Source organism: Plecotus auritus (genome assembly GCF_963455305.1).
Source record: "Plecotus auritus genome assembly, chromosome: 8".
Lineage (NCBI taxonomy): Eukaryota > Metazoa > Chordata > Mammalia > Chiroptera > Vespertilionidae > Plecotus > Plecotus auritus.
The window spans coordinates 175,899,434-175,917,098 of record NC_137782.1 but is presented as its reverse complement, the minus strand read 5'-3'; the positions used below and the strand labels follow the sequence as shown (position 1 = coordinate 175,917,098).

General features: G+C 54.4%; 1 protein-coding gene across 6 annotated transcripts in view; it reads left to right on the top strand.

Annotated features, from left to right (window-relative positions):
- The window catches only part of TPO (thyroid peroxidase), a gene marked incomplete at its 5' end in the record, with an annotated part of 445,236 nt that overhangs the window by 13,141 nt on the left and 414,430 nt on the right, over positions 1–17,665 (top strand). For 2 of the 6 annotated variants that reach the window (XM_080683286.1, XM_080683284.1), the window contains one exon: positions 9,134–9,282. The exons of 1 other annotated variant lie outside the window; for it this stretch is intronic. Of the gene's footprint in view, positions 1–2,838; positions 3,017–6,561; positions 7,285–9,133; positions 9,283–17,665 lie in introns of those variants that run through there. 3 more of the 6 variants (XR_013961373.1, XR_013961374.1, XR_013961375.1) reach the window with 3 other exon arrangements.

The window sequence follows — 17,665 nt, the reverse complement described above, 5'->3', positions numbered from 1 at the left end:
TTTTTCAGTAATTGCTCTTTCTTTTTAATGGGACGGATTTCTCAGCATTATTTCTTTTTTATTGAATTTACTGGGGTGACATTGGTTAATAAAATTGTCAGCATTATTTCTGCCTAGAATGTCTATTCAAGGCCAACATGCAGAGAAATATATTAATTGATGGTTGTAAAGGTTTCTAACTTTGAACATAAGACTTAATATTACCTGCATTTCAGATACGCAGAAGGAATAATGATTGGCTAACACAGTGGTCGGCAAACTCATTAGTCAACAGAGCCAAATATCAACAGTACAACGATTGAAATTTCTTTTGAGAGCCCAATTTTTTAAACTTAAACTCCTTCTAACGCCACTTCTTCAAAATAGACTCGCCCAGGCCGTGGTATTTTGTGGAAGAGCCACACTCAAGGGGCCAAAGAGCCGCATGTGGCTCGCGAGCCGCCGTTTGCCGACCACGGGGCTAACAGGAGTCACTACGGTGTGAGAGCTCACGAACGTTCTTATCTCTGTCTCCGGAGCTCCCCACCAGCAGTCACCACAGGGTATCCTCCAGCCAGCGCCTCCACGCCCACCTCCACCGCAGCCACTCCCTTCCCGGCCTGGTGAGCAGGGTCTGGGACTGGCCCGCCTGGCTCCTGCCTGACCCTCTGGGCCACCCCGTCCACTTCCTGCTGGAAGCAGCTCTCACGCTAATAACCTGACGTGATCACCATCGGACCTAACCGTCGGATCCTGGCGATTAGAAGTTAGCCATCAAAATACAGGAGTTGGTGTGCAGTTTGGGAAGGAAACAATAAACTGTCTGCCCACAGAAGGCATGCTGTGTATGCAGAAATGTCAGACTCAGAACCACAGTCTCCGGGAACTGACACGCCACAGCACGGGCCGCAGGGCTCACACTGAGTGCACAAAAGCCATCGCCTTCCTGCGCACCAGCGGGGAAGCACTGAAGTCTGAGACTGACAGCCCAGCGCCAGGGCATAAGCACCCGAACGAGGAGGAACCCTGAGGCATGAGACTAAGAATTACAAAACAAATACAAGGAAAAGCAGCTCGCTCGTGAGAGGCCGAGACGAGCTGAGTGGATGGGGATGGTCCGTGTTCCTGGGGAGGCGACTCCGTATTGACCACATGTCTGTCCTTCCCAGCGTGACCTCACAATGCCCTTCTTTCCTTCTGGTCACCCTGGTGCAGTGTTATATACCATCTCCTTACATTCCCAACCCTTCTGTTCTCTCCTTCCTATCGGCTGCTGTCTTCTGTTTAAACTTCATGTTATAACAATCACCATATTATTTTTGTTCTAAATAATTAATTAACTTTTGAAGAATTGAAGAGAATAAAGGAAAAATGGTTTTTACATACACACATCTGCTGTTTCTACTCGCCTTATTACTTCTTTCTGCTGCATTTTCTCTCCAGTCTGAACCTCCTTCAACGTTTTGTGGGGGATGGGTCTGCTGGGAGCAACTTCCCTCCACTGTGATTCATCGTAAGCTCTGTTTATCCTTCGTCTGTGAAAGATAGTTATGCTAGATATATTTTTAAATTGGCAGTTTTTTTTCCAGTGCCGTTTGCTTTGGGACTCCGTTACCTTTGTGACAAAACCTCATCCATCAACCCCCTCACCCCTCCCTCTTCGAGTGAACCTCTGCTTTTATCCTGGCTTCCTTTTATCCTGGCTCTGCTGGATCTCGGGGCGGCTGTCTGTGTAATTGATACTGTTTGGGGCTGGCTGTGCCTTTGACCGGAATTGAACCCAGGACCCTTCAGTCCACAGGCCGATGCTCTATCCACTGAGCCAAACCAGCTAGGGCTGGCTGTTACTCTGCATCTGCAGATTGCTATTTGAGATAAATTGGGGTTATTTTCTGCCAGTATTTCTTCAAACATATTTTCTGTCTCACTCCTTTTTGTTGATATTGTTTCCTCCCAAATTACCCGTGTGTTTCAGTTTCTCCATCCTGGTCCTTCCACAGGAGATGGAGGCTTTGGTGTGTTTTTCTCTCTGGGGTTCAGTTTGGTGAAAATCAAGACACTTGGGGCCACGTCGCCCAAGTCAAGGAGGGTAAGAGTCGGGTCACGAAGCCGACCTTCCTCTACCCGTTGGAGTCCCCATGTTCTCCCTCATGTGGCCTCGTTCTCCTGACTGTGATGAGACAACCCCCGAGTCACCCCAGAAACCCCACCACTCGGGCCCCAGAGAATCAGCCGAGGGTCACGCGTCACACGCTCTGTTGTGGAGCAGCCCGACGCTTCCAGACACTTTCCCATCGAGGGTTGTGCCAGAGGAAATGACAACTTCCTCGTGACAGAGATGAACCCCATCAGGCTCTGCAGAGGGGAACGCTTGGGTTCAGCCATAAACGTGGTTTTCAACGCGATGACACGATCATGGCTGCGCAGGGACCCGAGGGAGGGACCCCCCTGCCAGAGGGCCCCCCCCCCTTGGCATTGGGCAGGAGCGGGAGGGAAATTTGGAACCTGAATCCAGCAGCTGCCCAGGTTCGCTGATGAGCCGTACTGCTTCCTTTTTAGAAAATTAAAGCCATGGCTCACGGCCGGCCGTGCGGGCAGGGAGCGATGAGCTCTCAGCGTCACGGGCTTGAGCTTTTGAAGGAAAAAAAACCTTCCAGAATGAGAAACAAGCGTTTCCTCCGTGAATAGGAGCCTTAGGACTCATCAGGAATGAAGCAGGGCCCGGGGGTTTATGGGACATTTCCTGTCGGCTTTATCTCCACTTGGAAAACGCATTACCGAACCCGCTGAGGTGAGTTAGGAGATGGGACTTCTCATGAGACTTCTAATGTCCTGTGAATCCTGCTGTCTCCCCCACAGGCTGACAGCGTGTGTGACTGTGGATGCGCCACGTGGGCGGGACAAGGAGCAGCTGTCTCCCCCCCGGGACTCACTGGTGTGGGGTCCAGACCAGGGCTCCCTCCCTCCTGAGCGCCCTGTGGCCTCGAGTTCGACTCTGACACCTGATGGAGCAAGGACAACCCCGTTTCCCCACAAGGTCAGCATCGAAGGGGCAGTTACACTTGTGGGTGGACAGACGGACTGTACAAATATTTCAGATTGTTAAGCACAGGACCAAGCACACCGACCTCTCCGCTACACTGCAGAACATACACAGGAACAATTTTTTTTTAAAAGAAATAATGAGTCTGGCCTGTGTGGCTCAGGGGTTGAGCATCAGCCAATGAACAGGAAGTCATGATTCAATTCCCGGTCAGGGCACAGGCCCGGGTTGTGGGCTTGATCCCCAGTAGGGGGCGTGCAGGAGGCAGCTGATCCACGATTCCCTCTCATCATTGACGTTTCTATCTCTCTCTTCCTCTCTGAAATCAATAGAAATATTTTTTTAAAAAACACAAAACAATTACTGCTAAATGGTTTTTCTTTTTAATCTAACTTGTGATGAGTACATGTAATTTTGGAAGGCATGTAATGATGTGGTAGAAATATGTCTTTTACTACTGATAGTGAAAATACAAGTGACTATATATTAATACCTATTCTAATAGTTTTGCAAAAGATGAGAATTTTTCACAGTCACTGGCGCGTGGCATCTAATGATGAAATATAAGCAGGATTTGGGGCGCTCCGGGTTAAACTCCTCCTCCGGTGTCCTCACTCGAGTTTGCTGAAACTTATTCACGAGGACCCACTCCATGCTGAAGTGCATTGATTCTGACAATCGTGGAATTCGTTTTCCCTGAAAACCACCCCGAAGATTACTTGATTCTATCAATTCTCCATAAAAAATCAATCTGATTAGGCGTTCGATTTATGTCTTCCTGTGGAGGATGCATATTTCAAAACAGACTCTCGCACGTCCTTCCTTCTATGAAACCACTTCGTGGGGAATTCGCACTGCAATCAGTGAATGTCTATTTTTGGCCACAATTTCTACCCACAGAAAACTATCGTGGATTCAACATGGCTCTTGAAAGCATTTTCAAAAGTTATTTCTGGAAAAAAACAATCTCATGAATATGAATAACCTCTTCTCCATTCCTGAGGCAAGACGTTATCGTTACAGATCAGAGGAGGAGCTGGCCGTAGGTTGTCAGGCGAGTGGGGCGTCTCCTTAGAATGTCATTTGCTGGAAAGAGGGCCACCAGGGACGGAGCCTGCATTCTCCCTGGGCAGCGTGGGCACCTGGGACGAGCCTCCTGGCCAAGGTCTTGCTTATCCCACCCGACCTGTCAGAACAGCTGACCAGGGCCTGCTGGTGTTGGGGGAGGGCTTTCGGCCCCTCGGGCAACAGGGCCATGAGGTGGCTCCTCCGTGTGGGGTGGGGGTGTGGTCGGGATCGGTAGTTACAGATCCTTCTGCAGATGGACTTGAGGAGTATTTTCAACGGCTCTTCGTCAGAACGTGTCCGTGCCTGCGGGGCATCTGAGCACAGAGCCTGGTTCCCGACTCAGAAATGCCACTGTCCTTACGGGAAACAAGGTTCACACACAAGGGTCACAGGACCAGCTGCAGCCAGAGAGGGTCTGCTCAGCTCCACACACGGATCCCCGGCATTTTCCACTGAAATTGTCACTGGCCATGTACTGACCTCGGAAGCCATAAAAGGAACCGGGAGCCTCTGACGGCAGCTTGCTAGTACCTAGATATAGACATATAGATATAGATATAGATAGATGATAGATAGTAGGTAGATACACACAGATTGATAGTAGGAGAGAGAGAGAGGGAGAGAGAGAGAGAGAGAGAGAAAGGTATAGCTAGATGATAGATAGTAGGTAGATATATACAGATTGATGGTAGATGATAGATATAGTTAGACGATAGATATAGTTAGATGATAGATATAGTTAGGTAATAGTAGGTAGATATATACAGATTGATGGTAGATGAGAGAGATAGATGATAGATAGATAGATAGATAGATAGATAGATAGATGGAATCAGACACAATGGGGCCTCGGTGTACCTGCGTATGCTGATATCCCATGTGTCTCTTGTATGCATGGTGGGGGGGACAGGAGGGAGAGATGAGACAGGACTGAGGCTGGCGTCTGGCATCGTAGGGAAGGCCGGCGGGCAGGGCTGGGTGCTTCTGTCTTCAAGCAGAATTCTCCTTTGGAAAACCTCAGCCTTTGCTCTCAGCTGATCGGATGAGGTCCACCATGTTATGCAAGAAAATCTCTTGTACTCTCTATGCTGATTGTAAATTCTGGTCACCCTACAAATACCTTCACAGCAACCGTCCCCCCCTCCAAGCCCCCGGTCCCGAGCCTCTGCCTGGACAGCGGGTACTCGGCCCAGCGAGTGGACGCAAGGCTGACGGCAGGCTCCCTCTCCGGTTCGTGGGCCAGGATGGTGCTGGCTCAGGGCTGGCTGATTAGTTGGCCTTATCTGGTGGCAGCAAAGGAATGAGGATTTGGTTTCCGACGAAGTCAGTCCTGTGAGAGAAGGGTGAGTGGGTTAGTTCCTCTTCTCATCTGTGCCACCTCCCCTCAGAGGGCAGCTCTCTGAGGTGGGGACCTGTTTGCCTCTGTTTCTGTGTTGACTCCACGTCTGAATGTGAAAACCAAAGCCCCTGTCGACTGTGAGTCTGAGCCCCGGTCACTGGAGAAAGCCCTGCCTTGTCACCGTGGGCATTAACCTACCCCGACTCCCGGGGAGCTCACAGCCCGGGTTCCGGGGCCTCCTGAAATAAAGGAGGCCTTTCTGACAGGTTTATAGACAACGCGGGTTTACAGAAACAATATTCCCTGAACTCCAAGAAAATAAGAAAACTGAACTCCTAACACTTGAAATGTACCAGACGTACGAAAAACAAAACAAAACAAAAAAAAAAACAGCCTTTTCCAAGAAACTGCTAGAAAACTTTTTTTTTCTATAAGAAACCGAATTCAAACAAAGACAAGCCTTGGGAAAATCCATCTGGTTTGACCTTCCGGGTGTCAAACATCAGTGTGCGGTGTGTTACCGTTCTTATTAGACGGCGGGCAGGTCCGGTGAGCTTCAGTTTCCTGCATTTCTTACCCTGATTTCCTGTTTGGATAAACTCAGCACATCTGTGTCATCCTGAAGATTGTGAACACGTGTAATTACATTTTCAACCAACTTACATTTCTATGGAAACGGTAGTTCCGTGGGGCCTGACACAGCTGCCCAGGTTGTAGCCAGAGGAAGATCTTGGGCGGTGGGTGGGGTTGCTCTCTCCAGGCTGTGAAACGAGCAGGCCTCCCCCCACCACCGTGGCCCTTCCCGAGTCAGCCTGGGAAAAGCACGTTGACAAGAAACCATGCTTCCGGGGAGTCCAGCGTACCAAGAGAAATACAGCTCAGCCCACTCTGTCTCCAACATCCAAAGCAAGGAAGAAAGAGTTTGTTGAAGGGTGGTCCTGACCATCCAGGTCGAGGTACGTTACCTGGAGAATGGGCAAAGTGACATGGCCCTGCAGCTCCTGTGAATTTTAGATGTAATTCCTAGGATTCAGGTCAGTTTTAGAGAACTAGGAATGTGGTAAGTGATCACAAGTAATGCTCTTTTTCTTAAATGATTAATAGGGTGGTTTTCTTTTTTTTTACTCTGTAGTGAATTTCCACAGTTTGGACAACACCAAGAAAGTATGTGAGATGCAAACACACTCCTTTTGCAGCAGATATCACTTTAAAACCACCCACGCGTTTGGGGCTTTAGCTGCGATGGAGGAACCTACACTCGGCCCCTTCCCGCCCCAACAGGAGCAAGTGAGAGAGCCGGAAACAGCACAGGAGCTTTGAAACGGGGAGAAGATGCTGGAGGGAGGGGACCTGTGTGAGCCTCACCTCCTCGTGCTTTCTATAAATGGCGGCACACGGGCCGGCGCTATCTGCAGCCTGCAGACCTGGGCATCCCCAGCATCCAGAGCAGCCGGGACTGGACGGACTCGGCCCCGGAGAAATGACACCGCAGCGAGGTGTGAGTCCTGTGTGTCTCCGCTTGTCCTCAGAGCCACCAGCCGGAGGTGGTACCAGGAGGAACCGGGCCAGCCCAGAAGGGCAGACGACCGGACGGCTGGGGCGGGCTGTGAGGGTGAGGCCTGTGTTTGGGGCCAGCTGAGCCAAAGTCCAGTGCAGGCTCCCGTTTTGAGAGCTGATTAGAAACGGGGACTGAGTAAAAGAGTAAAGAAAATTGAGGATTGCCCAGCCTGTGTGGCTCAGTGCTTGAGCGTTGACCTATGAACTAGGAGGTCACGGTGATCCATGATTCTTGCCCATCATTGATGTTTCTCTCTCTCCCTCTCCTTTCCTCTCTGAAATCAATAAAGACATTTTTAAAAAGGAAATTGAGGATGATGGAGTCACTAATGGGGAAGGAGGCAGGGCAGTGGAAGACGGGGGGCTGGAATTGACCCTGGGATGAGGCTGTGAATGAAGGAGTACATCCAAACTTGCAGTAATATATGGTCACTTAGTACAGAGGTAGAAACTATATGTACATATTTTTCTTCCTCACGGCTCTCTCTGCTAAGGTAGGGAACCAGCAGCGGTCCCTACCTTTGAGCTGATGCTGAGGGGCGTGTGGGGTGGCGAGGAAAGGGGCTTCTGCTTTCCTCCACCCGCAGCCCCCAGGGTCCCGCGTGGTCTCGGGTGAAACGGGGACCCCCTGGGGTGGAGGTGGAGGCCTCCCCGGGCCAAGAAGCAGCCAGTCTGGGCGGCTCCATTTAGCATTTAGATTCCAGGTTCTGAGTATCATTCTCCCCTAAGGAGACCTGGGGCTCCAGGGAGAGGCTGGCTCTGAGAAAGGGCAGAAAAAATAAAACGGGTCTCGGTAGAGAGTGAGGACCTCCTCAGAGGATGACGGCCGGTGGAGGATTCGGAGCGGGGCGGGGCTCTAACTGGCCAAACCTGCCATCATTTGAGCACCTAACTAGTACCAGACTACAACCCCGCGAGCACCATCCGGCCCCTGTGTTCCTATCAACACGAATGAATGAATGAATGAATGAATGAATAGTAGAGAATGCCGAGCAACGAAGGTGAAGTTATAAAATCATCCTTTGACAACCATCATCGTGATGACTGAGTCACTAAGAGCCAGCGATGGGTTATTTAAACACCCACTTACTCCTTCCATTGGCTACCAGCCTGCTCCGCACTCCGGGACCCGGAGGTGCCTGCCAGGTGCCTGCGGGCGGCCGGGCCTGTCCCTCACACTGCGTTCCCTGTCAATTACATCTCAAAGGTGGAAGCCGGACGCGGGTGGGGGTCAGAGACAGGAGCTCTTTAATCCTCTGTTCAATGCACCCACGGCGGCAGGCGTCCTCCGCCCTGGCTCCTGGCCTTGGAGAGTCACGGGAGCAATGTGTGTGCTTCATGGAGCCAGCGGCGGGGCAGACGGGATGTGGAGACGGAGGGGAGTAGGTGCTGCTGCTTTGTGACAGGTGGGTAGCCTGTGTGTCTGCTTATTTCCTGAGCCTTACCCCAGCCAACTTCACTTACATGTAAGTTAGGACGACTTGAGTTACACAGCCTCATCCTGCTGTCCTGAGAGTTCGGGGGCTCAGAGCAGAAGGAAGGGGAACCAGCCCACAGCTGACTGCGCCCGCGGGAGCCCAGCAGCGGTCCCTACGTTTGAGCTGACGCTGAGGGGCGCGCGGGGTGGCGAGGAAAGGGGTTTCTGCTTTCCTCCACCCGCAGCCCCCAGAGTCCCGCGTGGGCTCGGGTGTAACGGGGACTCTCTGGGGTGGAGGTGGGGGCCTCCCCGGGCCAAGAAGCAGCCAGTCTGGGACCGTCCAAAGTCGGGGAGAGCCCATGCGCGCTTGCCGAGGACGGGGGAGCGCCCAAAAGTCAGCCCGGGAGGGGACGCCGAGTCCAGCGGAGCCGCAGCTCCCCCACAGCGGAGCTAGCCCACCGCCCACAGGCCTCCCTGCTCCCCAGACCCCGCCCTGCGCGCCGGCCTGCACCTGGGGAGCGCGCCCCTCCTCCCGGGACGGTGGGCGGAGTCGGGGTGGGCGGGGCTCGTGAGCGGTGGGCGGAGCTGGCGGGCGGGGGCGGGGCTCGCGATTGGGGGGCGGAGCTGGCGGGCGGGGGCGGTGCTCGTGATTGGTGGGCGGAGCTGGCGGGCGGGGGCGGAGCTGGCGGGCGGGGGCCGGAGCCGAGTGGGACGCGGTCGCTGGGCCCGCGGGGCCGGTGGGTGCTCGCGCGGGGCCTCGGGCTGAGCTCGCCCGGCCCGGAGCGCGGGCCCCGCCGCGTGGGCGGTAATGAGCGGCGATAAACCCACAACCCCGGCCGCCTCCCGCGGGCCCCCAGCCGCCTACTGGTGCCCGTACGGGTGAGTGAGCCCTCCGCGCCCCGCTTCGTTTTCCCCCTCGCCTCACCTCCGCGCCTCTCCTGACATGGGGCTCCTTTTTCTCCCCGCGCCCCCTCCTCAGCTCCAGTCCCCTCCTCAGCCCGCGCCCCCTCTTCACCTGAGCCTCCTCACCCGAGTCCCCTCCTCACCCGAGTCCCCTCCTCACCTGGAGCCCCGCACCCCGCGCTCCTCCCTCACCCCGTCCCCTCTTGCCCGCCCCTTCCCTGTCTCTGGGAGGCTGGAGCCGCAGGTCTCCGCAGGGATCCTGGGCGCTGTGGCACCCCCTCCGCCCCCAGGAAGCCCAGGGGAGACCTGTGGGTTTGCGGGTTAATGTTGGCTTTGCGGACCTGGGCTCGGGGTTCGCCCCTGTTTCTCTGCGAGCGACCCTGGGCCACCGCCTGGCGGGCCGGGTGCGGAGGTGCCACCTGGAGGGTCGCGGCGCCTTCCCAGCCAGGAACTCAGGGCCCCTAACACCGGCCTCTGCGTCTCTTCTTCCCCGTCCCCCCCCCCCCCACCCCTCATTTTTAAATAACTGAACTTGAGTGGGGAAGAGCCGAGATGCTGGCTCAAACACCGTGAAAAGTTGTTGGAAACGGTCGAGTTGCCACCCACAGCCCGTGCCCTGGAAGCAGTTAGAAAAGAACTGAGTTCCTGGGTGCCACTGTGGACTGACCGGCGGCCCCTGCAAACGCGGTGACCCACCCCCCACCCCCCGTGGGGCCCGTGGGGCCCGTGGGCAGACCCCAGGTCCCTGAGTGACAGTGCGAACAGAGAAATGTTCAGACCTCAGCAGGTGGGAAACTTTATAAATTACTGTTTGTCAGGATGCTTCTTCTCAACTAGGTGTAGAGATCACACACACACACACACACACACACACACCTGCGCACAGGTAGTGCCTCTTCCATCCATTTCCCACTCGGCATCTTGTCACAAATCTTAACCGTGGATCTCGTGTAAAGCCCGTGTCTGCGTCTGAAAGTGCTTTGCAGCGCGGGCCCTGCCGCTGCAGGCGGGGCTCACCTGGAAGACGTACACGTGTCATCGGAAGCAGCGGGCTGCTGAGCGAGCAGAGCCCGTGCTCACGGTCACGGTCACGGTCACGGTCACGGTCACGGTCACGGTCACGCGGCAGAAGCGCTGCCTTGGATTTTGAAAGGGCGCCCTCCCGGCCGGGAGATGCACACGAGCTCAAGGCGTTCCTGCAACCAGTCTTGCTTGTAATGCCTGTGATTACAGCGGGAGAGCTGCAGCGGGTTTATCTATCATACTGCGGAATGAACCCAGCGGGTGAGTTGTTGGCAGTCACCCCAGCTTGTCACAGAGAAATAAACTGCAAGGCCCCACTAAGGACGCTCTGTGTGCGACTGTGGATTCCGTGGGCGCTGGCTCTGGAGCGCGCCGCCAGGTGGCGCTGGTCGCCAGTCGGCTGCAGGATGGGGTTAGTGCTGCTTTGAGGTTTTTTTGTTTTTGTTTTTTAATTTTTCTTAATTTGTTTTCTGTAGCCTGCAGTCCTTCTTTCTTTTAAAAAAATATATATGTATATATTTAATTATTGAAAGTTTTACATATGTCTCATTTTGTTCACATTGACCTTTCCCCGCCCGCTCCCTCCCCCAGCACATGCCCCCACCCCCCTATTGTCTGTGTTCATTGGTTATGCGTATATACGTGCGTACAAGTCCTTTGGTTGATCTCTTATCCCCCTTCCCTCTCCCTTCCCTCTGAAGCTTGACAGCCTGTTCCATGCTTCTAAGTCTCCGCATCTATTTTTGTTCATCAGTTTATGTTGTTCATTAGATTCCACCGGTGAGTGAGATCATGTGATATTTATCTTTCTCCGACTGGCTTATTTCCCGTAGCATAATGCTCTCCAGGTCCATCCATGCTGTTGCAAATAGTGAGAGTTCTTTCTTTTTCACAGCAGCGTAGTATTCCATTGTGTAGATGTACCACAGTTTTTAACCCACTCATCTGCTGTGGGCACTTGGGCTGTTTCCAAATCTTAGCGATGGTGAATGGTGCTGCTGTATACATAGGAGAGCTTTGATTGTATGATACAACCTGAGTGACCTGTATTTGCAAGGAAGTTTTGTCAGCATCGGACACCAAGTATTAGAATAACGACACAGAGCCTGGGGAGAGCAAGAATAACTTTGTTTTCAGAAATACTGGGTGCTCAGTGAACTCCAGTGGATGGGAAGGTTCCGGTTCCTAGTGATTTAAAACGAATCTGCTAAGTACTCTGTTCGCACATCTATCTTTAAAAACATGACCTTCTGTAGCATACAGTCACAGCTAAAATAGCTGGTGGAAAATGGCCCTGTATATTGACGCCCTAAGACCTGCTCACGGCCACTCATTTGTACTTGAGTGATTGGGGTCTAGACCAGCCGTGAGCAAACCACGGCCCGCTGGCTGGATCCGGCCCATTCGGCTGTTCTATCCGGCCCGCGGAGCCGAAAGAGCGGAGGGTTCTCTTGCTCTCCCCTCCGCTCCTTTACTTTGAATTTATATTAGTTCACACAAACACTCCATCCATGCTTTTGTTCCGACCCTCCGGTCCAGTTTAAGAACCCATTGTGGCCCTCGAGTCAAAAAGTTTGCCCACCCCTGGTCTAGACTCATTTTCTTATTAGTCACTATCCGTGACATCATTGAATTTGCATAGTCATGTAATCATTTCAGTTAAGAAAGAGAACTTAGGGCTTCTAATTAGAAAAGTGATATAGAAGAAAGTTGTTTAAAACCCATTATGTTTCTAGTCATAAATATTTTTTTCTGAAGTCAAAAATACAACACATTCTTTATGATGACTGCTTGTTTGAATAACGGGAATTTGGCCAAATTTAAATGTTCACTGTCCTGACCTGGTGCGTGGGACCGTCTGGCGGGTGCGCCTTTGGGGAAACACAGTCAGAACAGGCGCCGATTCGCGGGGCGCTCGGCTGTGTCTTTGGCGGAGTCTGTGGGTAACCGGACGTCTGGTGGAATTGAGCAGCGACGCGCCGGGGCCTCCGCTTCTCCTGTGGTCAGTTTCCTGGTTGTTCAGACTCTTTGCTGTGATGCTGTCCCTTCAGATTTCTTCTTGACTCGGTTCACAGTTTGTCTCTGGGACTCTTCTTCCAGTTCACGTAAGTGTCGCATGGACGGTCCACGGCCGTCCACAGAAACCCTCTATCGCCCTTCCTCGCTCGGACATCGATAGACCTGCCTCCTCTTCCATTTCCTGTCTCGCATTCGAGTCTTCCTTCTTTTTCTCTTTTGGGAAACCTAGCTCAGGTTTGCCGATCTTTTTAGGAACCAGACCTTGTTCATGTTGGTTTTCTTTCTTCTCTTCTGTTCCGTGGATCCGTGTGTCCTCCCGTCTGTGGAGGGTGGGGAATGAGTTGAGGTCCTTTATCTCCCCTCACCCAGGCGTCTCGGTGCCTCTTCTCATAAAGACTCTGGCCCCATTAGGTGGGCCCCTCGTGCCCTCACTTCACCCGAACTCTTTCCTTAGAGGCCCCGTCTCAAGGACACCCACACAGGGCTCAGGGCTTCAACATGGGAATCTGGGGGTTCCCCACCTGAGCCCACAGGAGCACATGGAAGTGATGTTTGAGGACGGCTGTGGGTGCTGGGAAGCCTGTTGAACCAGAGACGGTTATTCCCGTGGGAGGTAGGCTGCGGGCAAGTGACTTTCAGGGAGAAAAGGCGGGAGCACCGACTTCGCGAGCTCGGTCGTAACAAACGGACGTGAGGTCATGGCATCCGCGATGCCGAGCTGATGCTGGACTTGCCTGTCGTCACCGTGTCAACAGCTGTGAGAAGCCACGTCCCGCGTGGCTTAGGGTTCAGGATCTAGAGAAGGGCCGCGGGCAAATGACGAGATCAGGGTTGACTCTGCGCGGCGGCTCGCGCAGTGGGAACAGCGCTGAGGACGCAGTGCTGAGGGCGGGTCGAAAGGCGATTAAACAATCACATAGAGATGACTGTTTACGCAGAGCGAGTTTATGATGGAGACAGGCCTGCGGAAGGGGAAACAGCCTGTGGTTTTCTTAGGCCATGCTGTCATTAGAGAGAGAGAGCGAGAGAGAGAAAACAGAGACGTCGATTGGTTGCCTCCCGCACGAGTCCCGACCGGGGCCCGGGGTGGGAGGAGCTCAGGTCCACAGGCCGCTGCTCCATCCCCTGAGCCACACCAGCCCTCACTGGAAAGCTTCCTTCCCGGAGGCGGAGGCATGGGCGCAGGAGACGTGGGTGCAGGGGAGGAGGGGACCCTCAGCCAGGGGGGCGGCTTGCTGACCCAGGCAGAGTCCTCACCTGGACCCAGGGTCAGGGGTGTGGCTCCCCCTGGGGGATCCTCCGTGCGTTCTCCCTCAGAGCGAAGCCGGCCTGTAACCTGCCAGACGTCCTGACTGGGGACCAGCCTGTCAGTCCTCAGAGTAACTGTCTGTCAGAACGGCCCTTTGAGCCCCTTGCTGGGTGGCGGGGCGGTTCAGGGTGGGATGCCGGTGCCGCGCTCTCTTTAAGCGCCTGGCTCTCTGGCTGCACCCTGCGCGGGCCTGAGGCAGCGCCCCAGCCTGCAGGCACCCAGCCCCGGAAGAATGTGTCCGTCCCCTTTAAGTAGCGCCGGGAAGCAGCCTTTAAATAGCACCCAGGGCTCAAACGTGAACTCCAGATGCAAGACATTCAGGAGGATGAGGCTCTGCCATCCGACGTTTCCTAAGAAAAGATGGGAGCGTGGGGCCGGTTCTAAATTTGACGACGGCTGAAGGGGCCAGCCCAAACCAAAGAAGACAGAATTAGAGGGAGGCAGGAACGCGGGGACATGGACGCTTCGACCCACAGCTGGCAGATAAATGACCAAATGACTTGTCTTCCAAACTGGGGCGCTGCCTTCGGGGGCAGAGACTAACCTCAAAGGGCAGCGGCGACAGCAGGCGTGACGCTAGCATCGTCCCCGGAAAACCTGTGCCCGCCCAGCGCACAGCAGCCGCTCTGCGCCCCTCCGAGGCGCTTCTCCCCGCCGGCCTGAGTTAGAGGGGGACACGAAGGCCTTACCCAGCAGATCAGAACAAAACAAAAAAACAGAAGCAGCGGGCGGCTCGGGCGGCTCCGGCTCCTCCGGCTCGAGGAGAGGCCCGCTGTTCGGTGCCTCGGACGGAGGCCGACTCGTCGTCTTGACGCGTCCCGTCCCGTCCGCGTGAGAAGGAGCAAGAAGCGTTTCCCAGAAACGCCACCAGAAAAGATAAATGAGAGCCGGCTTCTTCATCGTAACGGTTACGTGTCCTAATTTCATGATGGCGGTACCGTCAGGCAGGTGCTCATAAAATTACACTACACACTTATTGGGACGGGTAATAAGCCGTTAGCAACTTCATAATGCAGGAGATGCAATTAGCTTCCCTTACAATTACTGATGGACTGCATCTACCTAAAAAACGATTCATAAATCAGCCCGTGTTTCCAGGGGTAGCTAAGCTGCACTGTATTCCCTGCTGATTCATCGAGACAGAATCAAACTGCACACGGGCCCTCAGTAAGTCCACATCCAAGTTACGGACAGTCCCGATTGTGAATGATGTGTGTGCTGCCGTCTTGGCCGGGACAGGAGCTCTCGTTCGCTCCTCGGTAGACAACTCCTGCTGGACGTGTGCCCAGCACTCTAACCCAGGGGTGGGCAAACTTTTTGACTTGAGGACCACAATGGGTTCTTAAACTGGACCGGAGGGCCGGAACCAAAGCATGGATGGAGTGTTTGTGTGAACTAATATAAATTCAAAGTAAAGGAGCGGAGGGGAGAGCAAGAGAACCCTCTGCTCTTTTGGCTCCGCGGGCCGGATAGAATAGCCGAACGGGCCGGATCCGGCCCGCGGGCCGTAGTTTGCCCACGGCTGCTCTAACCCATCCAGGAGGAGAACTCAGCCCAGCCCAGAGGAGAGCGGGGGGGGGGGGGGGGGGGGGAGGGGCGGGGAAGGGGGCAGGGAAGAAGGGGAGGGGGGAGGGAGAGGGAGGAAGAGGGGGAGGGGGAGGGGGAGGAGGACAGGGATTAGTGGAGAAACTGGGCATGGGCCCACGGCCGGGAGGAATGCTGCTCAGAGCGATGGTCATGTACCGGCTCAGAATAATGGTCACAACTCACGCACCGTGTCCATCAGTCTCACGTGACGGAGGCTCCGTTTCGACAAGCCCTGACCTGATGCTCTTACTGTTGGAAACTCGCTATGTTGCAGCCCTGGGTGTTCACTCGGGGTGTCCACATGCTGTCGGGTGTGGAGACTGGAGACTCACCGAGAGGTCCTGGTCCCCCAGTCTGTGCTTGTAGGTGTCCCGGCGAGTGGGGGTGTCCGGCGGGTGGGGTGTCCCGGCGGGTGGGGTGTCCAGCGGGTGGGGTGTCCGGTGGGTGGGGGTGTCCCGGCGGGTGGGGTGTCCTGGTGGGTGGGGTGTCCCGGTGGGTGGGGTGTCCGGCGGGTGGGGTGTCCCGGCGGGTGGGGGTGTCCCGGCGGGTGGGGTGTCCCGGTGGGTGGGGTGTCCGGCGGGTGGGGTGTTTGTCCTTCTGGCCGTGACGGTGTGGCTGACGGTTTCCTGCTTCAGGTCACGCACATGGGTTGGGTCAACGAGAGGCTCGAAGATGCTGACTGCCCTCCGACCCTCAGACCCAAGTTCCTGGCCCTGAGGGGCTCCTCCGTCTGCGTCTTCAGCTCCCTCCGGTGAGGACGCCCTGAGCCCGGGGAGGGGCTGGGCGGGCGCACCTGGAGGAGAAGCCGCGTCGCTCCGGGGGCAGGGGGCCGTGCCTCGTACGCGTCCCCGTGGTGGGAGGGGTTCTGCGTGGGATCATGGGCTTTTCTTTCTCTAATCTGTACGTTTACCAACCCACTTACTCCAGTTCAAACAGCCGCTAAGATGGTCCAGCGTTCTCCTGTTTCCGCTGATTGGGGGTGGGGACGCGGAAGGCCCGTGTCCTAGCCCAGTGGTCGGCAAACTCCTTAGTCCACAGAGCCACATATCAACAGCACAACGATGGAAATTTCTTTGGAGAGCCCAATTTTTTCAACTTAAACCTCTTCTAACACCACTTCTTCAAAATAGACTCACCCAGGCCGTGGTATTTTGTGGAAGAGCCACACTCCAGGGGCCAAAGAGCCGCATGTGGCTCGCGAGCCGCAGTTTGCCGACCACGGTCCTAGAGCATCAGTTATGTGTCAAAGAGTCCAGAACATAGACAAGCAGACAGATGCCTTCTCCTCACACATTTCTAGGTTATGACCAAATGCCAGAATTTAAAAGCTATTTTTCCACTCAGATCATCCAAATTTTATTAAAATAAACAGCCTGGCCCAGCCGGCGTGGCTCAGTGGTTGCGGTTACGGTTCGATTCCCGGTCAGGGCACATGCCCGGGTTGTGGGCTCATTCCCCAGCGTGCAGGAGGCAGCCGATCCATGATCCTCTCTCATCATTGATGTTTCTCTCTGTCCCTCTCCCTTCCTCTCTGAAAGCAATAAACACATGTTTAAAAATAAGCAGCCTGATTAGTCGGGCCATCATATACATGTAATGCTGCACGCTACAGTTTGCAATCTTACTTTCCAAGTCCTTCCAACGCCATTTCCTCAGCCTGGGCACCCAGACAACTTCACTCCTGGAGTCTGAGTGTGGGAACTGAACAGCGAGCCCTGGTGATCCCGGGCTCCTCAGTCTGAAGGAGGGGCCGCAGCGGGCAGTGACTTCTGCTCCTGACGCCTCGGCCGCGTTCATGGAGCTGTTTCTCAACACTTGGTGTCAGAACATCCCAATGGGAAGAGACCCAAAGATTCTGTGGTAAATAATTTAGGAAAAACTAAAAGATAAAGGCTTGTGTCCGAGGGTGGTTTCTGAGCTCCGTCAGGCGAGGGAAAGGCGTGGTGCTGAAGGAGGAGCGGGAAAAGGGATGGGAGAGGGGAATGGAGTCGGCGTTGGGGGCCCGTGTTTATCCTGAGCCAGGAAGCCAAGCCCGGGGGGAGGGGGGTCGGGGGGCGGGGAGAGGGGGTTCACCCCTGGTCTCCACTAAAAATGCCGCCAACGTGGGGTTAACCCAGGCACCTCCGCCAGCAGCCAGAATATCTATTTCTTATTTGCGAATTGGGATCTGAGAAATAATGTGTCAGCTGCTCATGTTTTCAAACACCATTAAAAGGTGTTAAATAACTGTATAAAGTAAATTCTATAGCATCTCATAGCATTAACATAAATTACAGAGGAGTTGCCCATGAATATGCAAGAAATATGAAAAGCAATTGTGAGAATGTCAACGAGGCAGGATGTCATGAAAGAAAACATTGTACCTGGAAGTAAATCACTTGACTGCAGGTTTGGAGCCTGAAGACACCGCAGGCAACTATG